Source organism: Hibiscus syriacus, unplaced genomic scaffold (genome assembly GCF_006381635.1).
Source record: "Hibiscus syriacus cultivar Baekdansim isolate YM2019G1 unplaced genomic scaffold, ASM638163v2 tig00110610_pilon, whole genome shotgun sequence".
Classification (NCBI taxonomy): domain Eukaryota; kingdom Viridiplantae; phylum Streptophyta; class Magnoliopsida; order Malvales; family Malvaceae; genus Hibiscus; species Hibiscus syriacus.
In genome coordinates, this window is record NW_024062800.1 from 7,648,522 (window position 1) to 7,676,421 (window position 27,900).

General features: G+C 35.4%; 2 pseudogenes; both read right to left on the minus strand.

The window, feature by feature from the left end:
• Positions 1 to 8,723: 8,723 nt before the first annotated feature.
• LOC120135705 lies at positions 8,724 to 9,686 on the minus strand (annotated as a pseudogene).
• A 1,094-nt stretch (positions 9,687 to 10,780) lies between these two features.
• LOC120135706 lies at positions 10,781 to 11,356 on the minus strand (annotated as a pseudogene).
• Between the last annotated feature and the right edge of the window lie 16,544 nt (positions 11,357 to 27,900).

Here is a 27,900-nt window from a genome sequence, read left to right on the forward strand (position 1 = left end):
AATTTCAAATTTGCAACTGAATTTCAAATTCGCAACTCGATTTCCGAATTCGCAACACGAATTTAATTTTGCAACAGGTTTTAGTTTCGCAACACAAATCTTTTGGGTATATAACTACGCAGCAACAACAACTCATAACCTAAATCCCTAAATCGCAACTCATTTCATCTCCATCTATCACTCTCTCCGGCGACATCCGTTCCTATATCCAAAGACATCCTTCCCCATCTCTAATTTTTTTTTACATAATTTTATTTCTATATAAGTTTTCAATGATTTCTCTCCCAAATTATCAACTATCAACTTAGTAAAAGTATGTTTTCTCTAAGTTAGTGCTGATATATAGTTTATAGCTCGTTTGTTTATTAAATTAATTTACAATTTGTAGAATAAAATCATCTAATGTTGATCATGTTTGGATAGATTTGTGTTTTGGAGGGTCATGGGAGAATGTTCATGGTGTTTTACAATATGTGCCTTTACCCATGAATCTTTAACTAAAATTATCATTAAAAAAGTTAACTTATGAAACTCTAATGTTACGTGTTGTAAAGAAATTGAATTTAGAGCCTCTAAGTGGATTTAGGCTATCTTATCAGAGAAAAGGTAAAGTTTATTTGTTAACCGACAATGAAGATGTTGAACGATTCATTGCTTACATTAGTGTTTCGCAAGAAGATGATGTTACATTGTATGTTGTTGAACTTAGAAGTAGTGAAGTTGGGTCAGTAGCGGGTAGTAATCAACTAAGTTCTTCAACCCTAGTTTATGGTGCTCACAATGTACAACGTTGTTATCAACCTCAAAATTTAATAGTTCCACCATAATTTCATCACCAAGAAAATTTTGTTTCACCACATTTCCAATACCAAACACAATATCAAACATAATCTAAAAACCCACAACCTTTCCCTAACCCAAATCCCAATCAACTTTCAGCACCAAATTCCGGTTTTCGTATTGACCAGTTAGACGATTATGAGCTAACAAAAAAATTGTGAGTACTAGTTAGTATTCGAAATTTGATCTTGGTCAATACCCGAACTTTGATCTTGGTCAATACTCGGATTTTGATGATGTTTCAGAAGAAGAAACAGACCCTGCGTGTAATGATTTTGATATTGGTCAATACCCGAATTTTGATGATGAAACAGCCGCTGCCGAGGAAGATGTTGTTGATGATAATGAGGAGGAAGTTACGACTGTGAATGAACATGTTGAACATCCATTCTGTAATTCATATAACCCTGAAGAAGAAGAAGTTCCCGTAGAAAAGAAAAAGAAGAAAATGCCATAGGAGTATAACTGGAATATGCCATAATTACTTCAGATACCGGAAGAAGAGTTGGTAAAGATAGTAGTTGATTGTTACACAAAAGTTATTCGTATCAAGAAAGATGATTGTTTTGATACAAAGGAAGACTTGAAGATAACTTTGTATACGAAATGTGTGGAAGATGGCTATCAACTAAAAGTTAACAAATCAAGCAAAGATCGTTTCGAAACAAAGTGTATGATTGACAAAAACTGTACGTGGTGCATGATAGTAAAGAGGATAAAAGATTGCTAAATGTTTTAAGTTAGGAATTTTATTGATAAACATACATGTTCAAGAACCCAAGTTTTTCCTCACCATAGATAGGCAAACAAAAAGGTGTTGGGTGGTTTTCTGGCTGAGTTAATGTTTTTGAATGGCAGAGTATATCGGGGACATGAAATTATGATTGACATGAATGCTCGGTTCAAGATTAGTATCTCATATTCTCAAGCATGGAGAGACAAATGTTATGCCTTGGAATTGTTGAGGGGGTCTCCAGAAGCATCGTTTGCCCAACTGCAGGCTTATTGTCACAATTTAAAGCTGAAAAATCCTGGGTCGGTAACTCATATCAAAACAGATAGAGATGGACGCTTTGAGTTGTTGTTTATCGCCATTGGTGCTGCGGTTAGTAAATCAATATAGTTTTGTTGACTCATTTTTGTTAGTTACATGCATTTCACATTTAAATGATTATATGTCTTGTGTATATTATTTTGTATATTCGTTCGTTTATTACTTACATGCGCCCGGTTATTATAGTTGACGGAGCATATTTGAAAGGTCGATACCTTGGAGTAAACTTATTAGCAGTAGCCATGGATGCTAACAATGTGATACTGCCAATAGTTTACGGGATTGGCAAATCTGAAACCTCTGATTCATGGACATGGTTTATGGGGCATCTTAGGGATTGTATATGTCCTATTAGCAATCTGACAATCGTATCCGATAGGGCAAACTCAATTGACAATGCTATTAGAAGGTGTTTCCCAGATGCTTTTCATGGACTTTATGATGTTCATTTGTATAGAAATCTAAAATCAAGGTCTGCTAGTATAAAAAATCACAAATGGACATACTAGAAGGCTGTAAAAGCTTATCGGGAAGTGGATTTTAATAAGCATATAAATTGTTTAAGACGTGTTTTGCCTCAATGTGCTCAAACACTAGAAGATGTCAGGTTTGAAAGATGATCAAGAGTACATCAACTTGGAGCAAGATATGGTTTCATGACGTCTAATAGTGCAGAATCAATCAACACTCTAAGTCATCATTCCCGGAAATTACCCATTACTATGTTAATGGAGTTTTTTAGAGCCTCTATTCAACAGTGGTACTACAAGAAAAGAAACCATGCAGGTATTATTTCTTTAAATTTGTAACTTATCATATATTTTACTAAGTATTATTTATTTAAATTTACAAGAACATTGGATTGTCGTGTTACACCATCGACTGAAAAAAAGATAACGAAACGTGTTGTGAAGTAAACGTCATGGAGAGTTGAACCATGTTCAAAAACTTTGTTTGAAGTTTTGGATAATAACTTAAATGGGCTTGTCGATCTAAATGCAAACACGTGTAGTTGTATGAAATGGCAAACATCTGGTTATCCGTGTAGCCATGTTATAAAATTTTCTCTTCATATAAACCAAGATGATTCAAGCTCATACGCTATGGATTGCTACACTACAGAAGTATATCGACAGACTTATGCCGAGATTGTCTACCCTATTCCACATCCTTTTGAGTGGGACATACCAGATAACTTACAAACAGTTTTGCCACCAGTCATGGACAGCAGGCTACCTGGCCGACCAAAAAATCACGATCGTATACCGTCTAAGGGTGAAGAGAAGAGGATATCGACATGTAGTCGGTGCAAGAAAAGTGGTCATACAAGGTTGACCTGTGGATAACCAGTGCCATCACAATCATCTTTTCCTCTACCAAAATATGGATCTTCATCAAAATCCAAAGCTCATATGGTGCCAAGCAAGAGGAAATCAAAATCGCAATCAAAATCCAAATCCCAGTCACAACTGGCTTCACCTTTTGGGACTTATTAACTTAGGTGATTTTTAAATGCAAACGTTGTATTATGTGTATTTTATATGTGAATGCATACATTTTCAGTTAGACATTCATTAGTAATTTGAGTTTGAACATTGCTATGATTTGTTCAGTTGTTATCACTTATCAAATTGTTGTCTGTTATCGTTTTGAAGGTGTTTTCCTTGAATTCGCAACGCGAAAGTCAAATTCACATTGCGATTTTTTGTTGCGATTGATGCGAAAGTCAAATTCGCAACGTGAAATTCAAATTCGCAACGCGATTATCGCGTTGCGATTGCTGCGAAAGTCAAATTCGAAACGCGAAATCGCAACGCGAATTTGACTTTCGCGTTGCAAATTTGACTATCGCAACGAAAAAATTGCAATGTGAATTTGACTTTCGCATTACAAATTTGAGTTTCGCGTTGCGAATTTGACTTTCGCGTTGCGAAAATATACCTTTAACAGGTATTCTTTGCCTTCAACATAATGCAGATTGAATAAACAACAAATCAACTTTTACAAATCAATTAAACAAGAAAAAAATAATTCTTATTTACACATTAATTAAACAAATCAACTTTTACAAATCAATTAAACAAGAAAAAAATAATTCTTATTTCCTCATTAATTAAACATATCAACTTTTACAAATCAATGTAAAATTCAATTAAACAAGCAAAAAAAGTGTACCCCAGACAGTTGTTTATGCACAAATACATCAATTTCACGCAGTTCACTTCAGGATTAACCTGCAGAAACCAAACATTTTCTCAAAGAACACTTTCTACACATCTAAAACCAACAAACAACAAATTATTGAATTCTAGGTACTTAACCAAACATTTTCAAACCAACAAAGAGTATATATGTTAACAACACTTGCTCAAACTTACCAATTGTTTATGCACACTTTTAGCACGTAGATGCAGGTAGGCAACGTCTCGCATATATCGCTCTAGCCATAAAATACCGAAACCACAAGCCTACTACACATCTATCTCTATCTGTGGGAGGTAGAAACTATTTACTTCCTTTCGTCAAACGTTCCAAGCACATGCATACGAGAGGACCACAATCCCCTCTGGCTCCCTCCGTTTGTTGTGGCGCGATCTCATCTCTGATCATTGTAACTTTGAACTTTTTTGGCTTTTTGTTTCCAGAATTAGTCCAATAATCAATTTCATTCAAGTATTTCGCCAAATGAGAGCTCCATCCCTTACAAATAATATCTCTCAAATCAGACAATGGTATGTAATTTAACATGCTGTCATATACTATTTTCTTCAGGGATGTGAGTTGAATATCGATGAGAAGCTAATGACGACGTTCCAAAATAGGGATAAACACCTGCAATCATAAATAATTGCGTACATCAAATAAAAGACGTTCCAAAACAGGGATAAACACCTTTAAAACATTCAAAAAATAAATACTAACCTTATCGACCTCCCACCACGCATGATAAAGTTTAGCTTTTCCATTACCCAACATATATGAAGCATCTCTCGGATCCTTCAAGTGAGCTACGTGAAAAGACGTCGACATAATAGTCCATCGAGTATTTTTTATTTTCTTCAAATTCCTTATTATTAGAAGACGTGACACCCATGCATCAATATGCTGTTTTATAAAAAAATACATATATTAGTGAATTTATTAATAAATTTTAAAAAAAATAATCAAAATGCAATATAAGAATAATATAAGACTTACCACCCCTTCGAGATAGCCATTATCTTCAACCCCTAATAAAATACCCCACCAAGACCGATCAAGAAACAAATGAATAACATCGTCGAGTTTGCATATGTCTGAATAACACCCCTTGCTCCGCTCATGTAGATAAAAATCAACTGCGGTCTTAGCCCAAAGGGTATTATCCGTAATTGTGTCCGGTAGTGTTCCCTTCTCCTGCTGAGGAATGGTACTGGCCGATAATACATACGAAAGCCAACTCGTATCCATTATATCGGGCACGAGAGGGGGTTTATCAATATGTCGACATATGACGCCATGTGAATCGGGCTCTTGAACGGTGGGAGGGACCTCTTGAACGATGACAGGGGCCTCTTGAACGGTGGGAGGGGCCTCTGAAACGATGAGAGGGACCTCTTGAACGATAGAAGGTGCCTCTTGAACGATGATAGATGCATCGGGCTTCTTCTTATGGAGTCTTGGCACTAGTGGGGTGAAAGGAGACGTAATGGCACGTGTACGACGTCTTATGCGTGAACCCCGTTGTGCAAGACAAACCGGATGTAAACCATCTACCTCATCGGGCCGCTAAAAATAAATTAATACATAAATCAGTAAATAAATAAATAAATAATGCTGAAAAAGGTTATTTGTATTTTTAGTATAGTATTAAACAAATTTACCTCATTGCATAGAGTTTGAACCTCATTCTATAACGATGAAACAATCTCACGTAGAGCGGCTACCTCATCACGTAAAGTAGATACCTCACCACGTAGCGCACCATTTTCATCGCCTAAAACATCCACCTAACCACGTAAAGACCGTACCTCATCACGTAGTGCACTATTTTCTTCACGTAAAGTACCGACCTCATGACGCAAAGCACCGACCTCATCACGTAACTCCCCTAACTCATCCCGTTGAGGTGGAGAACAGGGAGATAAATGTTGTGGCCTCTTTGTCGGTCGCCTATAATAAGGTGATAGTGGAGAAAAGGCTCGATGATATGATGGAATCAGTGATGGTGGAGGTAGAGAAGAGGCTCGATCAGGTGATGGCTCCGGGTGTCGAGCTATAGAATCGGCCCGATCAGGTGATGGCTCTCGAAGTAGGGGGTGCTCATCATCTGTCTCATTAAAAAACCGCTTACTAGCTTGCCACCAATCAGAGGCAAGCTCAGCTCTGTAATGGATAGTTGGCCTCCTAACAATATAAAAACGCAAACAAAGTTAAACGCGTACTAGTAATAACTTGTTTATATATGGTAGTATTTGTGTGTTAACTTACATCATTCATCGTCGTATATGGTAATAACTCTTCCCAATCCAACAGGCGGATCCTCCTCCAGGTAATAGCCCTAGGAATATCATTTGAATTTTTATCGCATATGGCCCGCATGCTGGGGAAAGCCTCAAATATCCAAATCTACAAACAATATAATACACAAACATCAGTAATTGTTAAATAATTAATTATAAATTTGGAAACATTATATAGAAATTCTTACCTTAAAGGCCCAAATAAAGCCTGCCAAAGTGTATTAGAACCATCGCCCCACAAACTTTTTCGGTCCTCAAAGGCAAACGACAACTTATTCCAGGTAGCTTTCCATAGATATGAACCCCACTGAAATAGGTTCCATGCATTTAGGTCCTCTACCAATAATATTAGGTCCTCAGAAATAGGTTGTCTGCCCTCTTTGCCTAAAAAACTGGCATGCAAAAGTAATAAATGGCATACTCGGACAACATCAAGGTCATCCATCCGAGTAAAACCATCTTTAACAAATAATCTCTTCAAGTCATCGACGTGTAAACTCGGCTTCGACTTTGCCAGCTCAGGAAAAACCCGAGATAACCATGATGGGCGGGAGATATGACTAGTGTACCGGGTTACTTCATCGTGTCCGATGCATAGACCAGTGATTAAGCAAAACTCCTCCCGCCCAAAACAAGTATACGCCGGAGGAAAATGAAACCATATCTCTTCATCACCACGTTGTATCCTCTCGGGTAGATCGTTAGTCATGGTCTGAAAAAACAAATGTGTCAACATAGCATCTCCACCTGGATGTTGTACTTTCAGTCATGGCCCGAATCAAGTATCCTCAAACAATTTTCTTTATAGAGGTGTAAGCGTCGACACAATTTTAGTGGCTAGAATTAATTTATTCCTTAAGGTCAATTGAGCCGAAAAATATTTCTACAAAAACAATAAACATACCAAGTTAGATATACCAAAAACTACAAATTATACACTATGAACAGAAATGATACTAAACAGTGAAAACAAAGCCAAATATAATTCAAACTAGCACGGTATTCACCCAAGTCATTATTCCATCATAGTTCACAAAATGGATCAGATAACATTCCAGAAGCAAGCACTTATAAAACATTTAAAAGGACAACATATAGGTTTAGTGTAGGTTCAAGGACAACATAAAGAGTAGTAGTTTATTCTTGAAACTTAAATTCGCAACACTGTGAAGTTAGTATTTGTATTTGTTTTTTGGTTGAAGTAATGCAATTCATTCAAGTTTCAATTTGCAGAAGAAGAGTAGTTTCTGAAACTTAAATTCATAATGCGAAAATGAAAATCGCAACGCAAAACTAAATTCGCGTTGCAATTTTTGTGTTGCGATTTTCATTTTCGTGTTGCGAATTTAAGTTTCAAAAACTATTCTTCTGCAAATTGAAACTTGAATGAATTGCATTTCTTTAACAAAAAGACAAAACAAAGACAAATACTAACTTCACAGGGTTAAAAACTAAACAGTTTAGCAGTATTGGCAATAACTGAATGAATTTACTAAGCAATCTAAGTGAAATGGTTAACCTATATATTGAAATTACTAATAAATTTATCATCAATATAAGAAAAATATAATAATAATACAAAAAATTCAAAATAAAAATAAAAGATTAAAAAAACTAACCCTCGGTGGTAGATTTTCCATTTCTGTCCGTGAATGGTTGTGAGGGTTGCTATGAGAGATGGAGATAGACGGATTTCATCGGAGATGGGGACAGATTATGTCAGAGATGGGGACGGATGTCGCTGTAGAGAGTGAGAGATGAAGATGGGACTGAGTTGTGATTTAGGGTTTAAGGTTATAATTTGCGATAATAATGTTTACATTTGTGTTACGAAATTAATATTACGAAAATAAACACGCTTTGACTTATGTGTTGTGAATTTGACTTTTGTGTTGCTATTTACAAATTCGCGTTGCGAATTTGGAAACTGAGTTGCGAAATTGGAGTTCGCGTTGCGAATTTCTTGGTCATTTTCGCAAATCCAAAAAAAGTTGGTTAAAATCGTATATTATAAGGCATTTTCGGTCACTGAGGTTATTTTCTCAAAAATATATTAAATAAATATTAAATAAATAAATAAAGTACAAAAAATGAAAAAAATAATAAAATAATAAATCAAAATGAAGAGAAACAAATGTAAAGGACACAAAACTTTTGTCCATTTTCGAAAAGTCTAGAAAATATAAGGATTTTTGTTTTGGTTTACCCTTTTCTTTTTAAAACACAAAAACCCTTGCTCAATGCTTCGCTTTCTCTTTTGTTTTCCACGCAGTTCCATTTTCCTTTCCTCTCTTCTCTCATTCTGGTCGTACCATTGTTCCAATACCTCAACGATTGGCCTTGGCAACTCTTTCAATTTCATCATTCTTCTTGATGGCATAGCTGTTAGACGACCCGAGCACCCGTGGTCAGGAGATATATAGTCTGATTCACACGGCGAAGGGGAGAAATATCAACAGCCTGTCGCCTGACGGTACCGGCATAACCGATACCTGTAGCATCTTCACGGGGTCCACTGTTGATAACAGCATCAACGATGACTTGAATTGGGTTCTGATCAGTCAAAATATATATGATTTCCATTGCATGCTTTGTAATCCTGGTTGCCATAAGTTTCTTGCCGTTGTTTCGACCATGCATCATGAGTGAGTTTGTAAGCCTTTCAACAATCGGACACTGAGCCTTTCTGAATCGCTTAACTGATTACCTCCCAGAAGTGTGAGGGACATAGGTGGCATGCTTGGAAGCTTGGACACCAATGTAATCACTCAAGGAGATATCATCAACCTGAACTCCCTCGAATCTCCAGCGGTTGAAGAGCTTAACTTCCAATTGAGCTTGAGCTCTGGCGGGGGCTGCTTCTGCTCTCTCAATACCAGGAAAAGGATATGTGGGGTTTCGAGACTGAGGTTAAAGGCTTAAAGCGGTTTCTATTTTTGGTTTCATGACGATGAAGCAGCTCGTCGTCACAGGTACAATCTGCAGAAACCATGGAAGGAAGAGAAAGAAGCCAAAGAGAGAGAGAACCGAGCCCCCCCAGTGTGTTTTTCCTTTCCGCCCGGTCCCCCTCCCCCATTCGTCATGGTAAAGTTCGATGCAAAATTCAAACAATCGCAACATAAAGCATGGGCAGGGGTGCTTATTCATAACAGTGAAGGTGTTATAAAGGGGGCATGTCGTAGAGAAAGTAGGAGAATTACCTCAACAAACGCTGCATAGGGAGGAACATGCAGATCACTGCGCCATTCGGGTTTCTCTTCTGGTTCTTCGTGAACTTCACTATCATCCATTCTCTTTGTCATTTGCCATGTTAACCCTCTATTTGGCTCCAGACCAGGCTGTGAAATTTCCAGTCCATACTTCCTCACCAGTTTAACATACTCTTCAGCGTTAAAATGCTCAACCCTGAATCAGCCCTCCATTTCATACGTTGGTCTCTTGGTAAAACGCCCGAACGCTTCTCCTCGAAAAACATAATCGATTTTGATAATGCGTCGGAGTAATCGTTACTTTGTTGACAGTTAAATTTTGATTGTTTTATTGATTAAATATTAACAGTTAAATTACTTTGTTGACAATTTGAAAATTGGCTGTCAGAATTAAAATGATCGGTTGATATGAGTGTATATTGAAGGAATTGGCTAGAATGCATTAATTGTAAAACCGAAATCTTTAAATGGGGATTAATACAAAATTTTGTAGCGGAACCTAATGGATAACTAGAGTAAATTAGACAAGGAAAGGCCATCTTCCCCATTTTCCCTTCTCTAACCTAAACAAGAAAAAGAAAGAAGTAAGGGAGCAATTTTTTCATTTATCTTGTCACGACCGTCTTTCGGTTGGGCCCCGGAATTGGGTTTCGACTTGGAAATGGGTTAGGAGTCGCCACCGACAATTTTAAAAATATTTAGGTAGGTCGGACACCATCTTACCTTATCTGCGTTTCACTAGAAATATATCGGGTTCGGGAGTCGGTTGAGGTCAAGAAATGATTAACACCCTTGAACCGCCCTTTTGGTACCAATTAATTTATCGGTTGTCTTAATTTGCGAAAATTAAAATTAAAAATTAGATACCCAATTCAAATTGCTGACCTTTGATTGGTTGGAATTCTTCTAAAAAAAGTCAAAAATGTTAGAAAAATATATTAAATAAATAAAAAAGGTACAAAAAATGAATAAAATAATAAAATAATAAATCAAAATGAAGAGAAAAAAATGCAAAGGACACAAAATTTTTGTCTATTTTCGAAAAGTCTAGAAAATATAAGGATTTTTGTTTTGGTTTACCCTTTTCTTTTTAAAACACAAAAACCCTTGCTCCAGAACGCTTCGCTTTTTCTTTTGCTTTCCACGCAGTTGCATTTTCCTTTCCTCTCTTCTCTCATTCTGGTCGTACCATTGTTCTAATACCTCAACGATTGGCCTTGGCAACTCTTTCAATTTCGTCCTTCTTCTTGATGGCATAGCTATTAGACGACCCGAGCACCCTTGGTCAGGAGATAGATAGTCTGATTCACACGGCGAAGGGGAGAAATATCAACAGCCTGTTGCCTGACAACATCGGTATAACATATACGTGTAGCATCTTCACGGGGTCCACTGTTGATAACAGCATCAACTATGACTTGAATTGGATTCTGATCAGTCAAAATATATATGATTTCCATTGCATGCTTTACAATCCTGGTTGCCATAAGTTTCTTGCCGTTGTTTCGACCATGCATCATGAGTGAGTTTGTAAGCCTTTCAACAATAGGACACTGAGCCTTTCTGAATCGCTTAACTGAGTACCTCCCAGCAGTGTGAGGGACATAGGTGGCATGCCTGGAAGCTTGGACACCAATATAATCACTCAAGGAGATATCAGCAACCTGAACTCCCTCGAAGCTCCAGCGGTTGAAGAGATTGACTTCCAATTGAGCTTGATCTCTGGCGGGGGCTGCTTCTACTGTCTCCATACCGGGAAAAGGACATGTGGGGTTTCGAGACTGAGGTTAAAGGCTTAAAGCGGTTTCTGTTTTTGGTTTCATAACGAGGAAGCAGCTCGGCGTCACAGGTACAATCTGCAGAAACCATGGAAGGAAGAGAAAGAAGCCAAAGAGAGAGAGAACCGAGCCCCCCCAGTGTGTTTTTCCTTTCCGCCCGGTCCCCTCCCCCATTCGTCATGGTAAAGTTCGATGCAAAATTCAAACAATCGCAACATAAAGCATGGGCAGGGGTGCTTATTCATAACAGTGAAGGTGTTATAACGGGGGCATGTCGTAGAGAAAGTAGGAGAATTACCTCAACAAACGCTGCATAGGGAGGAACATGCAGATCACTGCACCATTCGGGTTTCTCTTCTGTTTCTTCGTGAACTTCACTATCATCCCTTCTCTTTGTCATTTGCCATGTTAACCCTCTATTTGGCTCCAGACCAGGCTGTGAAATTTCCAGTCCATACTTCCTCACCAGTTTAACATACTCTTCAGCGTTAAAATGCTCAACCCTGAATCAACCCTCCATTTCATACGTTGGTCTCTTGGTAAAACGCCCGAACGCTGCTCCTCGAAAAACATAATCGATTTTGATAATGCGTCGGAGTAATTGTGGCGGGTAGAATGAGCCAAAGGTAAAGAAAAAATAATAATGGGAATGAAGAGTAAAAAAATGGAGTTTTATGGCGTTTTGAGATTTTTGGATTTGGAGTCTCGGATTTGCCTCTTAATGGCGATATATGTATGTACTGGAGAGTCACGAGGGGGAGTTGAAGGCTTTTCTTATAATGTGAGTAGCGCCGAAAGCGATTTGGGGGTATTTTTCAGTGAACTTCACATGCCTCGCAAAACGTGAACGCACAATTTGATGGTAAACCGAATGAGGACAAAACAGAAATGGAGGAGGCCCTGGCCGCCCTTTTCTTCTTTGCTACCATTAGTTTAAATAAAATTGGTGAATAAAAGCCTTTCCTAATTATCCTATCACGTCTCTAAGAAATAGGATCATGGTAACATTGGTGAATAAAAGGGTTATTTAGAATATGATTGGGTTGGCATTAAGCAAGTAAAGATGCTTGTAGCGATACATGCTTATGTTTTGATTTTAACGGTTAAAATATATTCAAAGATCAACCAAAAGATAATTGTAATGATTTATTTATCTTATCTTGTTTATTAATATAAGACATTACTATAATTATTTTAATTTCTTTATTGTGCATACAAATAAACTATTTTATAATAAAATCCTAAGAATAATATGATTATTCTTTAAAGGTTTTTATAAAAGTATTATTGTGGAATTGGACAACAATAATACATTAAAACTAATATGTAACAAATTGATGATAAAGTGTTGTCATTGACATAAAAATGTCAAAATCAATACCTGAATACGTGCTAGAGAACAACATATTGGACTAACATGTTATGAGTACGTTTCTTGAGTTATTATATAATAGTCACAACATCACTCATAGTGATAACTATGTATATGATCCGAAAACTTGAGATCATCATTATCCCAATATCATGAGTCGTATATTTTAATACAATCAAATGTATATCGTAACTGATTGTACCATAAAAATAATGTTGGATATATCATAATTCATGTAATGAGATATGATTGATAAATATAGGATTTATCTCTCATGCATAATAGGAACTGTCGTAACCAGTTTTCGTCCGGGTACGAAATTTTTATTTACTTGGCGGGAAAAGTGATGTGAATAAATGGTTTTTTAAATAATTTGGGAGTCGCCATCAGCCTTTTGGGTCAGGTAGGTCGAATACCTAAAAATCATCTTTTAAAAGAGTTTTTAATAAAACATCGATTAAAAGATAAACTGATCTGCGTTTTAACCAAAAATTCATTCTTTTTAATAATAAAAGGGATTCGTGGTCGGTTACGTTAAGGGAAGGACCCTACAACGCCCAAAATTGGTACTTTTTAATTATAAATTGTCTCTATTATTTTAAATTTAAAAATTCAAAGATATATTTAATTTAAAATTATGTTATTTCAAATAATTTAAAGAAAATATATTAATTTGTATAAATAAAATATTTATTTATTTAGAAATATCAGAAAAGGACTTCTAGGTGCTTTAAGACAACCTTTTCTTTTGATATTAAAAAATAAATACATATCAAAATATGTTTATTTTTCTTAAAAGTAATTTATAAAATTAAATTTATAAATAGGATTTTTATTTAATAAATAAATAGAATAAATAAATAAATATTATATAAATATATTTATATAACTTAATAATAATAATAAAATAATCATGAAGATAATAATTTAAACATATATCAAACGTAATAATAAAATAAAATAATAATAATTAAAATGAAAGAAATTAAAAGTAATAATATTAAAAACTAATGGATCATATTTATAAATATATGAATTTAAAAATGTAAAAATAATAAAGCTTATGGTTAAAATTAAGATTATATAAAATTTAATGATCAAATTATAAAAATATAAATATTTAAGAGACATGGTTAGAATTATCATAAAATATAAATACTAGTAGTGTAATTAACCATTATTTATTTAATCGGTGATTAAAATAGAAATATTAAAATTATTAGAGACTAAATATGATATTTATCCTAAATATATTATTTAATAAATAAAATAAAATTCGAAGACTGAATTAGAACATTTAGAAGTTAGTTTCAGTGACTAAAATGAATAATTACAAAACTCGGATGGCTACGGAAAGGGTTTAGCCATACATGTAAATTACGCATATACCCATTCCCAAAACGACGTCGTTCGGGAAGGGATATATATAACCCTTCATAGCTGGCCCGAAGGGCCAGCAGCCTTATTCTTCTCTTCTTCTTCTCTCTCAAAAACGAGAGAAGAAGAAGCTCTCTCTCGGTTCTCTTTAGCTTCCCTCATCGGAGGGAAGCCGGTTACCGGGCGGCAGCCGTCTGCCGCCGTAATCCCTACCGCCGGCCACCGCCTCCGGTGGCCGAAAATTTCCAAATTTACCTAAAATATAGATCTAAACGCCCTAAGACCGAATCCGGTCTTTGTTTTCCCTAAAAACCCTTGGTTCCTATAGATCTAATTTTTTTGCCTCCGAACTTTTGATTCCACGGTGGTTCGACAGCTCTTCGATGGTGAGTTTCTTCTCCGTTTCTCTCCTTCTGTCTTTCATTTTCTTTGGATATGGTTGCTCTCATCGTTACTGTGTTGTGTCTTGTTGGGTATCTTTTTTGTTCCGTTTGCTATCGATGGTTTTCTTTGCAGATGTTTGATGGCTTTTATAGCCATCGCCGATGTCCTCTTCGGACCGGTCTCAAAGAGGAGTTTCGGTGAGTCACTAGACTATGGTGGTGACTCACCATAGAGTGAGCGACGTGGAGGGGCAGCTGGCTTCTGGAGGCTTCTGGCGAGGCATCATCTTCGTGGCTGTAGCGGGTTCGAGCATCTGGCAGCTGACTGTCGGCAATGGTCTTTGGCAGCTGGAGAGGCGGCTGCGGCGCTAGGGTTAGAAACCCTAGATGAAACCCTAAATGTTTAGGGTTTCATTTTGGTCTGGGCCGGTTGATTAGGCCTCTATGTTTGGATTTGTAATAATATATTTAATAATAATAATAATAATATTTATAATAATAATAATAATTTTAATAATAATAATAAAAACAAAAAATGGAAAAAAATTAGTGTTTACAGCTGCCCCTCTTTGCTAATTCTTGTGTTAACAAGAATAGAGCAAAGACGGAAAAACAATAATTTTTTTCATTTTTCTTCTTTTGAGTAAGACTGAAATGTTGAAAACATCATTCTAGAGGTCTTAAAAACATCATGCACTGCAGGACTTACAGATAACCCTAAGGCTTTGAAAACATCAAAAAGCTCCCGAAGGCTTTTTGGAAACATCATGCACTGCAGGACTTACAGATGACCCTAAGGTTTTGAACACATCAAAAAGCTCCCGAAGGTTTTTTGGAAACATCATGCACTGTAGGACTTATAGATGACCCTAAGGCTTTGAAAACATCAAAAAGCTCCCGAAGGCTTTTTGGAAACATCATGCACTGCAGGACTTACAGATGACCCTAAGGCTTTGAAAACATCAAAAAGCTCCCGAAGGCTTTTTGGAAACATCATGCACTGCAGGACTTACAGATGACCCTAAGGCTTTGAAAACATCAAAAAGCTCCCAAAGGCTTTTTGGAAACATCATGCACTGCAGGACTTATAGATGACCCGAAGGCTTGAAAACATCAAAAAGCTCCCGAAGGATTTTTGGAAACATCATGCACTGCAGGACTTACAGATGACCTGAAGGCTTGAAAACATCAAAAAGCTCCCGAAGGCTTTTTGGAAACATCAAGCACTGCAGGACTTACAGATGACCCTAAGGTTTTGAAAACATCAAAAAGCTCCCGAAGGCTTTTTGGAAACATCATGCACTGCAGGACTTACAGATGACCCTAAGGCTTTGAAAACATCAAAAAGCTCCCGAAGGCTTTTTGGAAACATCATGCATTGCAGGACTTACAGATGACCCGAAGGTTTGAAGACATCAAAAAACTCCCGAAGGCTTTTTGGAAACATCATGCACTGCAGGACTTACAGATGTGGGAAATAGTTTACTAAGTAAGAAACTATGAAAATCGTTTTCTTACTTTTCAACAATTTCATTTTTAGAAAAGATTGAATGAGAAACTATGGAAATCGTTTTCATTATTTTTTTAAAATAACATGTTGATTGGGTAAAATGCCCCAATCTCAAGATAATGCTCATTTTTGTGGATTGCATCCATCTCTTCTTCAGATGTTTACATGATTCCTGTATTTGTGGTTTTGAATACCTTCTTTGGGTAAGGTATTTTTTACCATGAATCTTCTTGTTCTTCCGAAGATCTGTAAAACTTCATGTTTGAATGCACTCAGATGTATCAATGTAATGCATTGTCTATTATGTAAATGATATTCTTATGAATGCATGAATGTTGATGCAATCTTCATTTTGACTTCAAAGTGGTGAACTTGGTCTTTCTTCACTTCATCATTTATTGCCAGGGTTACCTCTGGATATCAGTGTAGAAACTTATGCTATCAAGCTTGCATTTATGTAGAATCATCTGATCAACTTGTATCTTTTTGTCTTCTTAACTTCATTTAAGTCTCAGAAGAAATGTTTCATTTGTGGAACTCTTGCCGTAGTCAGAGCTATGACCTTGATATCCCATTTTGTCTTTGCTAACACCGACTTTCTTTGTCTGGACTTGTGTAGAAATCCCATAAAGCTTTCATCTTTGAAAAGGGAATCTATCATCTTTAAAAAGAGAATCTTTCATCTTTGAAAAGAGAATCTATCATCTTTGAAGAATGTAGATGTAGATATGCCTGACTCAGCAGGGATTAATTAGGGGAGTAGAATCTGTTCTGATTTGACTCTTGAAACACATCATAAGGAGAATTTATCTCAATTCCTTTCATATCCCCATATTTAAATCAAATCTCGAATAAGGCAACTTGGACCATATCATGTCGAGATGCTTAACAACAACCTGTAGTTCAACCTTAGTTTCTTGTTTGTTAAAATTTCAGCTCTCCTTTTGTGGAAATAAATCTTCATCATATCTCAACTTATAATCTTGAAGTTGAAGAAGACAAACTTCATCTTGGGTCAATAAATGAAAACCATAGGATAACAACATTGGTTCAACACCATAATCACTGGTTCGTAAAACATTTGACAACACATTCATCATCTCATGTGGCTTCTGCTTGGATTGCTGGTCAAGAAAACTCTTTGCACAGTGTTTAAAGCTTTTGTATGATGTCATAAGACCATTTGAGAACAAAACTCCATGGGGATTCAAGTGTGATGTTGGTATGACCAAAAAGTTGGTCAAATTCACAAGATATGTTAGTGTTGAATTGAATAGGAGACACTAACTGATCTTGATATCATCTCAGGCAAAGGCAAATGTGATACTGATCATGCTTTCTTTCATAATGAGCATTGTAGAAAGTAGAAACACATCCGCTATAGGATCCATGTACAGAAAGAGGTTCATGGAATTCTTGCTGCTGGGGATAAAATGCACATTATAAAACCCAATAGATGGAAAATCAGTTCATCTTGGCTGGCAATGATGACCCCAGTAACAACGGGAATAACAGTAATGTAAATGAGTTGAGTCTCCATTCCAATGTCATTAAGCAAGTAAAAACTGATGTGAAAAACAGCTTCATAATCCCAACAGTATGGTTGAAACTAACTGCCAGGAACCTCAAAGAAAATATTTTCAATTATCACTGACACACAAAAGGCCAAATTCAAAGCTGAGATCATAAGGATTTGAACCCTGGATCGAGTAGTTTTCCTGGGGACCATCCTTATCCCTGTTGGGTAGATATTTGTTCAACAACATGACCCTGATGTAAGTGTTTGATGAATGAAGCAATTATGTATAGTCAGCTCAACTGTCACTGTTTCATCATTTTCATTCTTCATACATTTCTGTCTTATTGTAAATATTTGTTCAAGTTAATGATCTTGACATAGGATGATATGGGCCTTCAGCATGCCCCAATATTTTCTGATATGAGCGTTCAAAATACATCAATATTCTTCATTCTGATTGAAAGGGGCTTTCAGCATGCCCCGACATTTGCCTATTGCTGATCTAAGCCTTCAAAATGCCCCACATGGATCTGTCTGAAAGAACCTTTAAAATGCCCCAACATTTGCTGATACATATGTTAAAAGTGTGCTCAACATTACTTCTTGTTGAGATGAGCCTCCAAAAATGCCCCAATATTCTATTTCTAGTTGAAATGGGCCCTCAAGATGTCCCTCTAGATCTGTCTGATTCACTCTCAATGTATATTTGACTTGAATATCATGATCCTTATGAGGTCCAATTTTGACAATGCACTGTGGTGCTTGTAGCTTTATTCATGCCTCAAATATGTTTATCTTGAATACTCTCATTCTGGTGTCACTAAACAGCAGTTGTTAAGTAACTTGAGGAAATCTCTTCATGTTGTCACAAACTTAAGAAGTGCTCAATCAATCTGACTGAAATGACTGAGACATGTGTCTTTTGAATAAGGTGACCATTTTCTGTATCTGGAGGGATCTAATCAGACAGAGTAGTGAAAATAGCTTGGTAATCCGTTCCAGGTTGACACAGTGGCTTATCATATTTCAATGAAGGTCATCTCTGAAATATACTTTTTTGTGGGAGAGAAACCAATTTATGCAAACAGTAATCTGATACAATAACAAGACTACATATACAATGATACAGGCTCATCAAAAATCCACACCCATGCAACACGTTGATTCTGATAACAACTCATCTGATTATGAAGCGATCTTTCAGGATGATTTCACAGATATTGATAGTTCTTCTGATATCGAGGAAATCTTGAATTCTGATTCTGATGAGGAGAGTAAACTGTTATACTTGACAAAAATGGGATTCTCAGAGGCTGGGGCTTCAATAGCCATGAAGAGATGTGGTTCAGATTCATCAATTGCAGAATTGACAGATTTTATATGTGCTGATCAAATGGCTAAGGCTACTGACGCACTTCTTATGGTAGAAGATAGGAAGCCATTATGCAATGATCCCAATTACAAGTAAAGGCGAAACTTGGGCTATGATTTTTGAAAAGGAAGAAGCAGAGGAAGCTTGAAAAGAAGCTTCTCAATGAAGACAATCATGCAGTTCATCTTTCAATTCTAATGATTGATTCTGGGGTTCCTACCGAACCAGATCAGATAACTCAAAGAACACTTCCAGAAGATGCTATGGGGTCTCCTTATTTTTACTATGAGCAAATTCATCTTTCAAATCTAATGATTGGTTTTGGGGTTCATACCAAACCAGATCAGATAACTCAAAGAACACTTCCAAAAGATGCTATTGGGTCTTCTTATTTCTACTATGAGAACGTGGCACTTGCTCCAGTTAATGTTTGGACTGGAATATCACAATACTTATTCGATGTAGAGCCAGAATTTGTAGATTCGAAGTATTTTTGTGCTGCTATAATGAAAAGGGCTATATTCATAATCTACCAATTGAGAACAGATTTCCTCTTATCTTGTTTTCTCCACGCACTATACATGATATTTTTCCATTGACAAAGAAATAATGGCCTTCCTGGGATCCAAGAACAAAGTTGAACTGTTTACAAACATGTACAGGAAGTGCCAAATTGACAGAAAGGATCTGTAAGGCTCTTGAAGCTTATGACGATGAGCCACCTTCGAGTGTCCAAAAGTATGTTCTTGATGAGTGCCGAAAATGGAATCCGGTATGAGTTGGAAGGCATAAAACTTTTCCATTTGAACATGATGAGGTGGAAATGCATCTAGTTTTCCCTAAAAACCATACACGAGAAGGAGGATCTGCATAGAGACATGTTCCATGGGGGTATCAATGTCCTATCTCTTTTCTCTGGGATCAGTGATGCACAGGTCGCCTTCTACTGTCTTGGCATATCTTCGAAAACAGATGTGCAAGAACTGAATGATGATTGGTTGGAGCAATTGATGAGTAGATTTGGCGGATTCAACCTTGTTGTCGGTGGCATCCAGCGTAACAACCTTACTGGAAGAAATAAATATCATCATGATGAACTAGAAGATTTTTGTTGGTGTATTTTCTTGCAATGACTGCTACGACAACTATCTCTTCTATTGCTCCAAATATGTACTGCAATATCCCACTCTTCCCGAACCATGGAAAGGTTTGGCTGATAGTAAAACTGGTTATCTCATCTTTTGGAATCATGTAACCAATGTTACCCAATATAAAAGGCCTATAAGGGTAGATTCTGTTCCAATGTCTTATTCTGTGCCATAAGTCCTCAAATTCAAATTCAGCAATCTTCTGAAGGACATAATGAATATCATCTTGACAAAGAAAATGATCGGCATAGAAGAAGCAGCAATAATGTGTCAAGACTTGAGTCAGCATCACGGTATAACCAGAATGCAGCTAGTGACTTGTTCATGGCTTTATGATGTAATCTTCTAGAGAACATGAATTGATGGTTGGGGAAAATAATCTGTCTGGTGATGCTTATCGCCCTCAGCCTAAGATAAACGATAGTCTTTCTTGATGAGCTGCTACTAATATCATAGGGGAGTGTCACAAGTTCAATTCTCCAGACTTTCTGGCTTCTTGGACCACTTGCCTTCAAAAATGTGAAGTACTTCATTATTCTAGCCTCGTTCATTCTTTTTCTTCAACAGAGGTAGAATAAGCAACAATTTGCTTCAAGGACCTTCTCCATTTTAGACTGTCCTGTTTGAAATTGTTTTTTCCTCATTTGTTTATTGAAGAATGAAAGAATTTTACAAAGTATTTCCCTTCTCAGGTTCACAATAGAATCAGATCATAAACAATGAGTTTAATAAATATCAAATAAATCAACTACACTTTTAAATCATTCAAAAATCATAGTCCTATGGCAAGTGTCAAAATTATTGACTGATTTGAGGTGTAGGTTGATTCTGGTAAAGTAAGGTCTCTCAGGTTCTTAGGTTAGTCCAGCATATATGTCTCTTTGGGCTTCCATTAATTTGAAGAAATGGTTGTTATGCTCATCTTGTAAATATGCTTCTCGTTTCCAGACTCTCATGATCGTCTTTGGGATGTGCGGTGTTTCATTAAGATCGTCTCTTATGTCATTGTTGCACCATTCATTATTCGAGCCGCCTTTTTTAGGTTTTCAACTCGAATCCTCCTTTGGTTTCAAGATGTTATTTAAAAATTTACATCTTGAACCCCCCCTTTATCATTTTTCATATCATGCATTAAAGATTTTAAAAACCAATTTTTGCAAATAAAAATCAATCTTGGGAGGCGGAATGAATTCTAAAGATATCATCTTTTACTTAGAAATCCATGTATGATTAGAACAGACTTTTCAGGTACGTAACGTAGGCCATGGCTTATGGTTACGAAAGAAAGTGATAAAAAGGCCCAAATAAGTGTTTAAGGGTAATCAAACCAAGGATCAATTCATTCTGATGCCATCAATCTTGCCTTGCTTTACTTGGATATGCTTTGTTGGGGATTTTTCCATCATTTGGATCCCTCTAGACTGCCAAATTTTGGATTCATTTCCAATTTCTCATATCTTCAGCATTTCTTGCTCTTCTTGTTCGTACTTGATCAACCTTGTAACTTGAGGCTCAATAAGTCACCCATCTTGATTCAATTTTCCTTTTTTTTTGGATGAGTATAATACTTCAATTGCTTTTAGCACCTCCTTTTCCTTTTGCATTTTGGAGGTTTTCCATTATTCTTGATTGGATTGATCTTCAAGCATTCTGTATTTGACATACTTTGTAGTTCGAAACTTTCATGACTTCATGGAAACTTGTCTTCGTAATAAAACTGTATTGACAATCTTTATTCTTGTGAGCCAATATCCTTTACCTTGCCCCCCAATGTAGAGGGTGATCCTTGGTTAGGATTGAATTATAAGAAAAATTATTCAGGCTCAAATGGGGACAACAAAGGATATATATATATATAAATATATATATATATATATATATATATATATATATATATATATATATATATATTAAAGGATAAATGAAACAATGCCGTTCATCATCTCATACACAGAAACCTTTGTAAAAAGAGGTACTCCAGGGGGATGAATATTCAAGATTAATTTTACTTACATGAAAAATGTAATTAATGCATGATATATTTATTTCAATCAATCACTTTCCCCTTCTTCTTTGAGTATGTCCTAATCACTCGAAATTATCATCAATAAGTTGGTCCATGATGCCTCATCTCGTCTCTTCTTGAAGTAAAATTCACGGATAATTGAAAGTTTGGTTCTTTTGAGGTCTTTTGGTTTATGATGGTTTTGTGTTTGGAAGGATAAATGTGTGACTCTTAAAGTCATGTATATGGTGGAAGGTAATATTATCAATCAACTCTATCCGATAAGGTAAACATCTAGAGTTGGTGTCTCAAAAACAGGTAGAGACATTTCTTCAGAGTCTCAGATGTAGTGTCAGGATTTGGTTTTGGTAAGGGTCGAGTAATTGGCATTGGATGGGATATTAAAGATATAATTTTACCACTTGCCAATAGATTTATAACTCTTGAAAAATTAAAAGAATATTTAATCTACTTGATACTCAATAATCTCAAGATTAAAATTTGACTCCTTGCTCATAACCATAAAAGAAACACATATTTATTTATTGCACAAAAGGCGGAGAAAGGAACAAAAAACATATTCAAACAGGATGCTGAAAGTATAAAGGTACTACAGTGGTAGATATCAACTTCCACTTGTTTATGCATCATGCCTCATTATTCCTATGGTGTTGGGTATGTAATAGGATCAGGGTTCTTTTCTTCATTTACCCCCATTTCTTGATCATTTCTTGTGTCAAAACCCCTTTGTCAACAAGCATCTCAATTTCTTTCAACAATGGCCTACAATTGTCAATAGAATGCCCATTTACCCCCAGGTGGAAATTACAAACACTATCTTGATCATAGCTATGAGCAGAAGGGTTTGGTGTCACTTTAGTTGGTCTTGGTATGATGTATTAACCTTTAACCAAATGAGGATACAAGTCTAAAATGGAAGTTTGGAACACTTCCAAAGTTTTTCTTGATCGCATGACTTTCTTTGGTCGATTCGAACAGTTACTTGCTCTTTTTCTTTTGCAATTGCGAGGACTCTGGATGCGACACTCATTCACATGATCAGTTTTTGCTTTTTGATCCGTTGGGCTCCTAGATGTGACTTTTGAGTTTTCTTCATTGATTACATTCTCAATTAAATCTCCACTTGTCACAAGATTCTCGAATTCCTTTGTCGGATTTGCCTGCATTAACTCGAAGAAAGGCGATGGAAGGGAATCACGAAACATACATGATATTTCTTCTTCTAATATGGGAGGTTAAACTTGTGCTGCCACTCCTCTCCATCTTAAGGCATATTCTTGAAATCTTTCATTGGTTTTCTTCTTTACTCTTCGAAGATCCATACGTGTTGGAGCTAAGCCTTTAATATACCAATATTGTCCCAAAAATGCATCAGCTAGATCTACCCATCTCTTGATCTGTTCTTGGGTCAACTGATTGTACCAGACTACTATTGGGCCAACAAGGCTATCATGGAAAGAGTGAATTAACATATCATCAGAACTTAAATATCCTTCCATTTTTTTGCAAACATTCTCAAATGGATTAAGGGACAACTGGTGCCATCATATTTCTCAAAATCAGGCATTTTAAATTCATGGGGAATAATCAATTCTGGAACCAAACTAAGTTCTCTTGCTTCTAGTTCTTTGTGGTGGGTACTAACATCTTTCATGTTTCTGATTGCTTTCTCTATCCTCTTGACTCTCTCCTCATATTGTGAATAATTAATGAGGCTATTCTTTGGGTTTGAGTGGGATGCCCCAGGGTATGTTATCTTTCTCGACTCTTCAATCTGATAGCATGGTTGCTCTTTAGCAGTTATCTTTTCTTTATCAGATGTCACACACTGAATAATTTGATTTGATCCATCTGGTACTGAATCTGATGTTTCTTTCCTTATATCCTGAGGTAACCCTGTCAATTGTTCTAGCCACTGATCTTGTAGTCCCTCATAAGATTGCTCCATTGTTTTCATGATGATGGTAAAGTAAAATGAATGAATGAACTTGGTTTTACTGTTACAAAACCTTTCATTAATTATTAACATGTTTTTATAATTAATGTATATAACAATACTAAAAAAATGTAATGTAAATGCGAAATGCATAAATGCATAAATGCAAAAATAAGAATGCAAATTGTGTAATGCAAAGATGTAAAAAGTAAGAATACAAAATGAAAATGCACTGATACAAAATGTAAATGCATGTATGAAAAGGTGTTACTCAAGAGTGATCATCTTTGAACAGATTTCATTGAACACAAAAGTCTCGGTACATCAAACAAAACTTTTACATGTAGGGAATAACTTTCACTCCTAATTTCTCTATTTCACTTAAAAGCCAAACTAACTTCCACTCATACTCAGGTGTGGAGTTATCCATCTGCTTTAATTCTCTTGTGAAGCCAGCTAAGTCCACCAGCTTATGAGCCACATTGTTTGCTTGAGCAGCAGCTTTATTCATGACATTTTCTTTTTCCTTCATCCTTTGTGTCAATTCTCGAAGTTGTAAACAATGTTGTTTATTTTTTCTTGTGAGAGAATCTTTGTGTTCAAAAAGTTCTCGTACAAGATCTCCATAATCATCTAAACATTTCTTCAATGTCTTGATCTTGTCTATAGTGGCTTCTAATTCAGTATCAATCTCATGCTGATGGATCTGATATGATGCTTCCATGTTGGTCATAGCACTATTCAACACTTGATTTTCGACTTGATATTTTCCCGATTCCATGAAAGTTGTATTGAGTCTTTCTTCTGCAACTCGTAAATCATGAGAAAACTTATTGGCTCGTCCTTCATATATGTTACAGTTCTTTTTCAGCTTGGTGACCCCTGTGATCCACTCTTCTAGGGTGTTTCCTATGCCAGCATTTCGAAAGGCTTAACTGATCTTTTGGAAATTTTCATGCATGTTTTTCATTTTGCTGCTCAATTCCTTATTTTGATCCTGCAAATGACATATTTGGGCTTCGAATTTCAGCAAATCTTCTTCCTTCTGGACGTCCTTACTGATGCTATTACCTTTGAATATATTTGGTGTTGATCTGACAGGATCTTCAATTACCAAACTAGGTTGATCATTTATCATAAACTGCAAGATTCCCTGATCCAAAAGACTTTGGACTCGACGTTTGAAGGCAAGACAATTCTCAATGGTATGTCCTTGAGCTCTGGCATGATATTTACAATAAACGATGATGTTATACCAATTCAGATACGGAGGTTGGAACGGTTTTATATAATATGGATCCACTTCTCGTGCTTCAAGTAGCTTCTCATACAACTCTTTATATGATATGGGGATAGTATCAAGATGAGAACCACCTTTTGTCTTGGATTGAACCTGAGTTTTAGACATCGGGAGCAGACCAAACTTTGATGATTTCTAATTACATGATTTCTTCTCATCTCTGAGAGCTTTTACAGTGCTCACCATTTCTTTGGTATCTCCAGACGATTTGTGAATACGAATGATGACTGTCTGTAATTTCTCAAGTTGGTTAAGATCAGAAGTCCCTTGCATATCTGAAATTGCAGGATTATCTTTATTAAGCTTTCTCTCTTTCTGTGCAGGAATCTCTTCTCTTTTGGCCAAAACAGATATTCTATCCATCATCTTGGACATCTGCTCTCTTATTTCTCGTATCTCCTTTTGCTCTTTAATGGGCATACGATATTTGGGTGCATAGCTCTCCTCTATTCTTGGAATCCCCTCAGGATGCCATTCCACGGTTACGTCATATTTTGTTCGATCATAAAACTTTTTGTCCATTTATGATTTCTTTCCAATTTGATGAACAGTCTTTTCAGTTAACACCTTTTGGTCATGATCATGTAATGAAAACAATATAAACAAATTAGAGCAAAAATAACATGCATGGGAAAATAAGAAAAAATAAAATGGTTAATACCAATTAATTGAAAGAAAAAAAATTATTTATCATGGTATATAATAAATCCTAACCTCATGCTTTCTAGTTTCATGCTTTGTTTAGAGAAATTACCCAAACTGCATGATTTCTAGTTTGCATGCATTTATTCAGGAAAAAAGAAAAGGAAATAAAATAAATTAAAAGCTAGAGCTTATTTCTTCTTTGTGTATACCTACTGAAATGGTTTCAAATCGGGAGAGTTTCTAGGGTTTATTATATGCAGGTTTTCAGTTCTAGGAGTAAAGGTACTTGAATAGTCCTTGTTGATGCCCCCTTGGGCTGTCAAAACCCTCAATCCTAGTCCATTACAGACTTTAAGCGGATCGAGTTCAATTTGAGGGGACAAATTTCTTTATGTCTGACACGGAGAATAAATTCTCACGAAGACATAGAGCATATGAACCCCGAAAGCTACTTGCTAGGTCTGACACGGAGAATAAATTCTCACGAAGACGTCGCTTTCACTCTCACTTAAAAGGGACAAACTCAATTATAGAGCTTTATGTAATGCAAGTGTTGTGTGTGAGGAGAAATATTCAAACCTTTGACAAATAATAAAATAATTAATACCTGAAAAAAATATTAATAAAATAATATAAAAATAATAAGTAATAAAAAATTTGAAAGAAAATAATTAAAAATTAAATAAATGAATTTTTAATTTCTAATTAATAGAGACAATTTATAATTAATTTTAAAGTTTGACAAGTCCCCAGCGGAGTTGCCAAGCTGTCGTAACCGGTTTTCGTCCGGGTACGAAAGTTTTATTTACTTGGCGGGAAAAGTGATGTGAATAAATGGTTTTTTAAATAATTTGGGAGTCGCCATCGACCTTTTGGGTCAGGTAGGTCGAATACCTAAAAATCATCTTTTAAAAGAGTTTTTAAGAAAACATCGATTAAAAGATAAACTGATCTGCGTTTTAACCAAAAATTCATTCTTTTTAATAATAAAAGGGATTCGTGGTCGGTTACGTTTAGGGAAGGATTAGCACCCCTACAACGCCCAAAATTGGTACTTTTTAATTATAAATTGTCTCTATTATTTTAAATTTAAAAATTCAAAGATATATTTAATTTAAAATTATTTTATTTCAAATAATTTAAAGAAAATATATTAATATGTATAAATAAAATATTTATTTATTTAGAAATATCAGAAAATGACTTCTAGGTGCTTTAAGACAACCTTTTCTTTTGATATTAAACAATAAATACATATCAAAATATGTTTATTTTTCTTAAAAGTAATTTATAAAATTAAATTTATAAATAGGATTTTTATTTAATAAATAAATAGAATAAATAAATAAATATTATATAAATATATTTATATAACTTAATAATAATAATAAAATAATCATGAAGATAATAATTTAAACATATATCAAACGTAATAATAAAATAAAATAATAATAATTAAAATGAAAGAAATTAAAAGTAATAATATTAAAAACTAATGGATCATATTTATAAATATATGAATTTAAAAATGTAAAAATAATAAAGCTTATGGTTAAAACTAAGATTATATAAAATTTAATGATCAAATTATAAAAATATAAATATTTAAGAGACATGGTTAGAATTATCATAAAATATAAATACTAGTAGTGTAATTAACCATTATTTATTTAATCGGTGATTAAAATAGAAATATTAAAATTATTAGGGACTAAATATGATATTTATCCTAAATATATTATTTAATACTGGTAAGGATTAAAACATAATAAAATAAAATTCGAAGACTGAATTAGAACATTCAGAAGTTAGTTTCAGTGACTAAAATGAATATTTATAAAACTTGGATGGCTACAGAAAGGGTTTAGCCATACATGTAAATTACGCATATACCCCTTCCCAAAACGACGTCGTTCGGGAAGGGATATA